The sequence below is a fragment of the Triticum dicoccoides genome, chromosome 5A, assembly GCF_002162155.2.
Source record: "Triticum dicoccoides isolate Atlit2015 ecotype Zavitan chromosome 5A, WEW_v2.0, whole genome shotgun sequence".
Classification (NCBI taxonomy): domain Eukaryota; kingdom Viridiplantae; phylum Streptophyta; class Magnoliopsida; order Poales; family Poaceae; genus Triticum; species Triticum dicoccoides.
This window is the reverse complement of record NC_041388.1, coordinates 646,930,805-646,937,686: the sequence shown is the minus strand read 5'-3', so window position 1 is coordinate 646,937,686 and position 6,882 is coordinate 646,930,805.

The following is a 6,882-nucleotide window of genomic DNA, read 5'->3' as shown; positions in this document are numbered from 1 at the left end:
TTCATCCTATGCGGCTTGATTATAGAAGCCGGGGAAATTTATTTCGGGATTTTGGAGTCAGTTTAGTATTCCTTTTGTTTTTTTTCGAGCGTAATTATTTTTTTTAAAAGTCAAACCGCCTTACCGGGCCGTGTCCGACCTGGACTCCCAGCCCGGCCGGCTTTATAAGCCGGGGGAGCCCAGCCCGAGCCGCCCCAAACCCTAGCGCGGTCCCGCCCCTGACGCCGCTGCCTCCTCGCCTCGCGGGCCGCGCCGCCGCACCGCCCCACGCTGCCGCCGGAGCCGCCGCCGCCGACGCCGCCGCCCGCCGGAGCCGCCGCCTCGCCGGAGGTTGACCCTGCCCCGCCAGCGGTTTTCCTCTAGAAAACCGTTTGGTTCTCCGTCGGTTTTTCGTTCGTTTTTTATGCGTTTTTTAGATAGATCGGTTTTTTCAGTTTAGTTATTTAGCGAGCGTCCGTTTGTTTTACGAACACGTTCATCTTTAAGATCCAGATAACGAATGTTCATTCGTTAATCTGTTCATCGTTTTTCTTTTTCTCGTTTATTGGAATCGCGATTCCTGATCGGATTTTCGTTTTAGTCTAACTTTTCGCTCGTTTATTGGAATCAGGCAATTCAAGTGCCTGGAGTTTCGTCTCGAAACCCTCTTTCCGTTTAACCAACTCAAACAAGTTTTTGCCACTATAAAAATTGCCTTAGATCCAGAATAGTAAACGAAGCCTGTTTCTTTTGCCGTTTGTCTTTCGTTGCCTCGTTTGATTTGATTCTTTTTGCAAACCGGAGTTCTTAAGTTGAACTTTCTGGTTAGATCTCTTATTTGAGTTTTACCTGTGCATTAGTTGAGTACTTATTGTATGCCTGTTTGTTTGCAATAGAGTACCCGGAGTGCGCCGCTTGCTACTTCGAATCGCTAGGTTTCCCGGATCATCAGCAATGCAAGTAACACTTCGATCATGTTTTCCCACTACCCAGTTTTATTGCATTAGATCAATCCTCACACATTGCATGATTAGTATCTAATTAAATTGTGGGTTTGGGAAGTAATTGAGGTAGTACCTATTACCTGTTTATTATCAAACCTTTGGGAGTTACTTCTACGTTTGCTTATTATGCCATGCTATGCTAGTAGACGTGGATTGGGTGAGTGTATCCATGACAGATGTGAGATTGTTAATTAATGGTTTATTTAAGGTGGAAACTTAAATACACATCTGGGTGGATTGAGGCACCTGGGTATTCCAGCGATTGCCTGTTTTCTTTTGGACCGCCACCCAGGCTCAAAGGGATCATGAGATTATTCATGCTAGAAACTTCCGTGTGCAGCCACAAGCTATTATGGGCTCTAGCATAGTTGATTAAGTTGCGCGAACTCTTACAGTGGTAGACTAGTAGATGTAGGGGAAAGTAGGTGTAACGGTCTACCCGATCGTAAGGTGCTAGCGCTTCTGGAAGACTATGTCTCGGTCATCCGTTTCTCAAACACCATGTAGTGCGAGAAACCAAACGGAGGCGATCGAGTCTTGTGGGGAAAAGTGCGCAAACCTCTACAGAGTGTATAAACTAATCATAATTAGCTGTGTCCCCGGTTATGGACATCTTGAGTATCTAGTACCTGGATTATCATGTGAATCTCAACATGTTACCCTAAAATTAATTTTTTTGGGTTTTGTTTAATGATGATGCTTAATTGGGATTGAGAATGCTATCAACCATTCTCAATGTTTAACAACTACCATGATAGTTAAATAAAATTTATTCCTTTGTAGTAGGGAAAAATTGGCTTTACGCAAAACTGTAACCATAGAGCTTTCCACCAGCCAAATATGCATATAGAATAGCCTATTTCACTCCATTACTCTCTATGTTTTACTTTGCCAGCATATTCCATGTGCTGACCCATTTAGGGCTGCAACGTTAATGTTGCAGACTTTTCAGACGATGATTAAGGTGTGTTTAAGTCATGGTTCCATACTCAGTGATGCCGTTGGAGTTGATGGACTCACTTATCTTCCAAGCCTTCCGCTGTTATCGTTATTAGATGGCCTTAAGCCATATTTATTGTAATAAGTTCTCTTTTGAGACACCCGATGTAATAAGTGTGTGATTGCTACTCTGTTATAAATCCTTCAAGTACTGTGTGGTGTCAGCATTACTGATCTAGGGATGACACCTGAGCACAGAGATTGGACCGTTTGAGGTCCGGTCGCTACAAAAGTAGACAAAGGCATATCATTAGGATCAGAAGAAACACTCTTAGTAGCAAATAATTTCATAAGTTCATCCATCTTTCCACTCAACACATTAATTTTTTCTATCGCATGCACTTTTTTTATTAGAAGTTCTTTCAGTATGCCATTGAGAATAATTAATCATAATATTATCTAGGAGTTTAGTAGCATCTCCTAAAGTGATTTCCATAAAGTGCCTCCCGCGGCCGAATGTAAAAGATTTCTAGAAGCAAAATTCAATCCAGCATAAAATTTTTGTATAATCATCTACAAATTCAAACCATGAGTAGGGCAATTACGTATCATTAATTTCATTCTCTGCCAAGCTTGTGCAACATGTTCATGATCAAGTTGTTTAAAGTTCATTATATCGTTTCTAAGAGAGATGATCTTAGCGGGAGGAAAATACTTAGAGATAAAAGCATCTTTGCATTTGTTCCATGAATCAATACTATTCTTAGGCAAAGACGAAAACCAAGCTTTAGCACGATCTCTAAGCGAAAAAGGAAATAGCTTCAATTTAACGACATCATTATTGACATCTTTTTTCTTTTGCATATCACATAATTCAACGAAGCTATTCATATGAGTAGCGGCATCTTCACTAGGAAGGCCGGCGAATTGATCTTTCATAACAAGATTCAACAAAGCAGTATTAATTTCACAAGATTCAGCATCGGTAAGAGGAGCAATCGGAGTGTTAAGGAAATCATTATTATTGGTATTGGTGAAGTCACACAATTTGGTAGCATCTTGAGCCATCGCGACAAACTAGCAATCTAACACACGGGCAAACAAAAAGCAAGCGGACAAAAAGAGGCAAATAGAGAGGGAGGATGGAGAGAGAGGGCGAATAAAACGGCAAGGGTGAATTAGGGGGAGAGGAAAACGAGAGGCAAATGGCAAATAATGTAATGCGAGAGATAGGGATTGTGATGGGTACTTGGTATATGACTTTTTGCATAGACTCCCCGGCAACGGCGCCAGAAATCCTTCTTGCTACGTCTTGAGCTTGCATTGGTCCCCGAAGAGGAAGGGATGATGCAGTAGAGTAGCGTAAGTACTTCCCTCAGTTTTTGAGAACCAAGGTATCAATCCAGTAGGAGCCCACGCTCAAGTCCCTCGTACCTGCACAAAGCGATAGCTACTCGCAACACACGCGATTAGGGGTTGTCAAGCCCTTCACGGTCACTTACGAGAGTGAGATCTAATTGATAGAATTTTTTGGTATTTTTGATATAAAGATGCAAAGTAAAATGTAAAAGCAAAGTAAATAGCAAAGCAATATAAAAGTGATGGAGATTGATATTATGAGAATAGAACCGGGGGCCATAGGTTTCACTAGTGGCTTCTCTCCAGAGCATAAGTATTCTACAGTGGGTGAACAAATTACTATTGAGCAATTGATAGAATTGTGCATAATTATGAGAATATCTAGGCATGATCATGTATATAGGCATCACGTCTGTGACAAGTAGATCGAAACGATTCTGCATCTACTACTATTACTCCAGTCATCAACCGCTATCCAACATGCATCTAGAGTATTAAGTTAAAACAGAGTAACGCCTTAAGCAAGATGACATGATGTAGAGAGATAAATTCATGCAATATGAAATAAACCCCATCTTGTTATCCTCGATGGCAATGATACAATACGTGCCTTGTTGCCCCTTCTGTCACTGGGTAGGGACACCACAAGATCGAACCCAAAGCTAAGCACTTCTCCCATGGCAAGAACTACCAATCTAGTTGGCCAAACCAAACAGATAATTCGAAGAGACTTGCAAAGATAACCAATCATGCATAAAAGAATTTAGAGAAGATTCAAATATTATTCATAGATAGACTTGATCATAAACCCAAAATTCATCGGTCTCAACAAACACACCGCAAAAAGAAGATTACATCGAATAGATCTCCACGAGAGAGGGGGAGAATTTTGTATTGAGATTCAAAGAGAGAGAAGAAGCCATCTAGCTACTAACTATGGACCCGAAGGTCTGAGGTAAACTACTCACACTTCATCGGAGGGGCTAGGATGATGTAGAATCCCTCCGTGATGATGGCCCTCTTCCGGCGGAGCTCCGGAACAGGCCCTAAGATGGGATCTCGTGGATACAGAAAGTTGCGGCCGTGGAATTAGGGTTTTGGCTCCTGTTCTGGTCGTTTGGGGGTACGTGTGTATATATAGGAGGAAGGAGTATGTCGGTGGAGCACCGAGGGGCCCACGAGGCAGGGGGGCGCGCCCTAGGGGGGGCGCCCCCCACCCTCGTGACCACCTCTTTGATCTCTTGTAGTAGGGTCCAAGTCTCCCCGATCACGTTCGGCGAGAAAATCACGTTTTCGAAGATTTTATTCCGTTTGGACTCCGTTTGATATTCTGTTTATCCGAAACACGGAAATAGGCAAAAAAAACAGCAATTCTGGGATGGGCCACCGGTTAATAGGTTAGTCCCAAAAATAATATAAAAGTGGAAAATAAAGCCCAATATAGTCCAAAACAGTAGATAATATAGCATGGAGAAATCAAAAATTATAGATACGTTGGAGACGTATCATGCCTCCTCGTCAAACTAAGGTAGCAATTTGCGCTTTGGGTAGCTTTTGGCTGGCCGCTTGAGGCCGTACTCTTCGGCTGCTAGGACATCCATCCATTTATCATTGAGTAGATCTTGGTCAGCTTGGAGCTGCTGTTGCTTCTTTTTCAGGCTCCTTGCCATTGCGATTAGCTGGCGCTTGAAGCGCTCCTACTCCAGAGGTTCCTCAGGCACGATGAAATCGTCGTTCAGAGGCACACCTCATCCTCGGAGAGTGGAAGATAACTTCTGTCCTCTGAGTCTTTGTGCGTGGCCTCCTTGACATGGCTAGCCTGCCCATCTTCCCGTTCATCTTGTTCATTAGTTGTTTCAACGGGGTCTTCATTGTCTTCGGCACCTTCTGGAGTACTATCTTCTCCTGTGTTGGTGTTGTTGTCTTTACTGCGGCGTGACTTAGAGCGGCGCCGCTGACGCCGGCGCTTGGATTGTATTTCGGAAGGTTTATCCTCAGCTGGATCTTCCTTGTCATTGCCGCTATTCTCCTAATTTGGTTCATCCACCATGTATACATCATACGAGGAAGTGGCCATCTATTGTCCGGTGAATGGCGGGTCCTGGGCCTCTTCTTCTCTGGCATAGTCATCCATACCTTCGATGTCCTCGGAGTCGTAATCAAGTTCGTCGGTCAAATCTTTGACCCTGGCTATGAAGTGGGTGGCGGGTGGGAAGCAAAATTCTCCATCGTCAGCCCCTAATACGAGCCGTATATAGTTTGGTTGTGAGTCCTCTGCCAAGGACAGGTTCTTTAAAGAGTTTAGAACATCGCCCAAAGGCGAGTGCTCGAAGATGTCTGCAGCGCTGAACTCGAAGATCGATAAACGATCAAGTTCGGCGTCTGCGGGCTCGCGTGGTTCGGAACTTACGGCCGGAGAAGAGTCCGGAGTTCAGGTGACAAAGATGTCGTTAGAGGTTATGTCTGTGTGCGGCTCCAACGTCGTGGAAACTGTGGCCTCCATGGTGGGGTATATCCTCTCATCCTTGGATGGTGCAGATTGCTCCGGATCTAGGGCCAGAGCGGTTATAGGAGCAATGTCCTGGATGCGTCCTGATGACGGATTTAATTCCTGGTCATCAGGGTGACCGGGAGCGACTAACGCGGTCTCAAATCCGGCGAAGATCAAGTCTCCACGGATGTCCGCAACGTAGTTCAAGCTCCCAAATGACCTGATGGCCAGGGGCGTAGCTTTCGATCTGCTCCAGATGGCCAAACGAGTTGGCCCGCAGTGTGAAGCCGCCAAACACGAAGATCTGTCTGGGGAGGAAAGTTTCTCCTTGGATGGCGTCATTATTGACGATTGAAGGGGCCATCAAACCTTTTAGAGACAACACAGAGGAAGTCTAAATGAAACCACCAATGTCGGTGTCAAAACCGGCGGATCTCGGGTAGGGGGTCCCAAACTGTGCGTCTAAGGTCGATGGTAACAGGAGACAAGGGACACGATGTTTACCCAGGTTCAGGCCCTCTCTATGGAGGTAATACCCTACGTCCTGCTTGACTGATATTGATGAATATGAGTATTACAAGAGTTGATCTACCTCTAGATCGTAATGGATAAACCCTAGAGGTCTAGCTAGTATGGCTATGATAATGAGTCTGCCCTATCCGAACTAAGTCCTCCGGTTTATATAGACACTGGAAGGATCTAGGGTTATACAAGGTCGGTTACAAAGAAGGGAATCTACATATTCGCTCGCCAAGCTTGCCTTCCATGCCAAGGAGAGTCCCATCCACACATGGGTGCAGTCTTCGGTCTTCGTATCTTCACAGCCCATCAGTCCAGCCCATGGCCAACAGGCCGGACGCTCGAGGACCCCTTAGTCCAGGACTCCCTCACCAGCTGCCACGAGAGGGTAGGACAAAACATGTCAGGAAAGTTCTTTCCATAAGAACGTATGACTATTTATGGAATACATGCCTACATTATATTTATGAGCTAGAGCTAGTGCCGTATCGCCCTAGGTTATGATTGTTATATGATGAATATCATACAACAAATCGTCGATCCAATGCCTATGAGTTTCCTACATATTGTTCTTGCTAAGTTACTATTGCT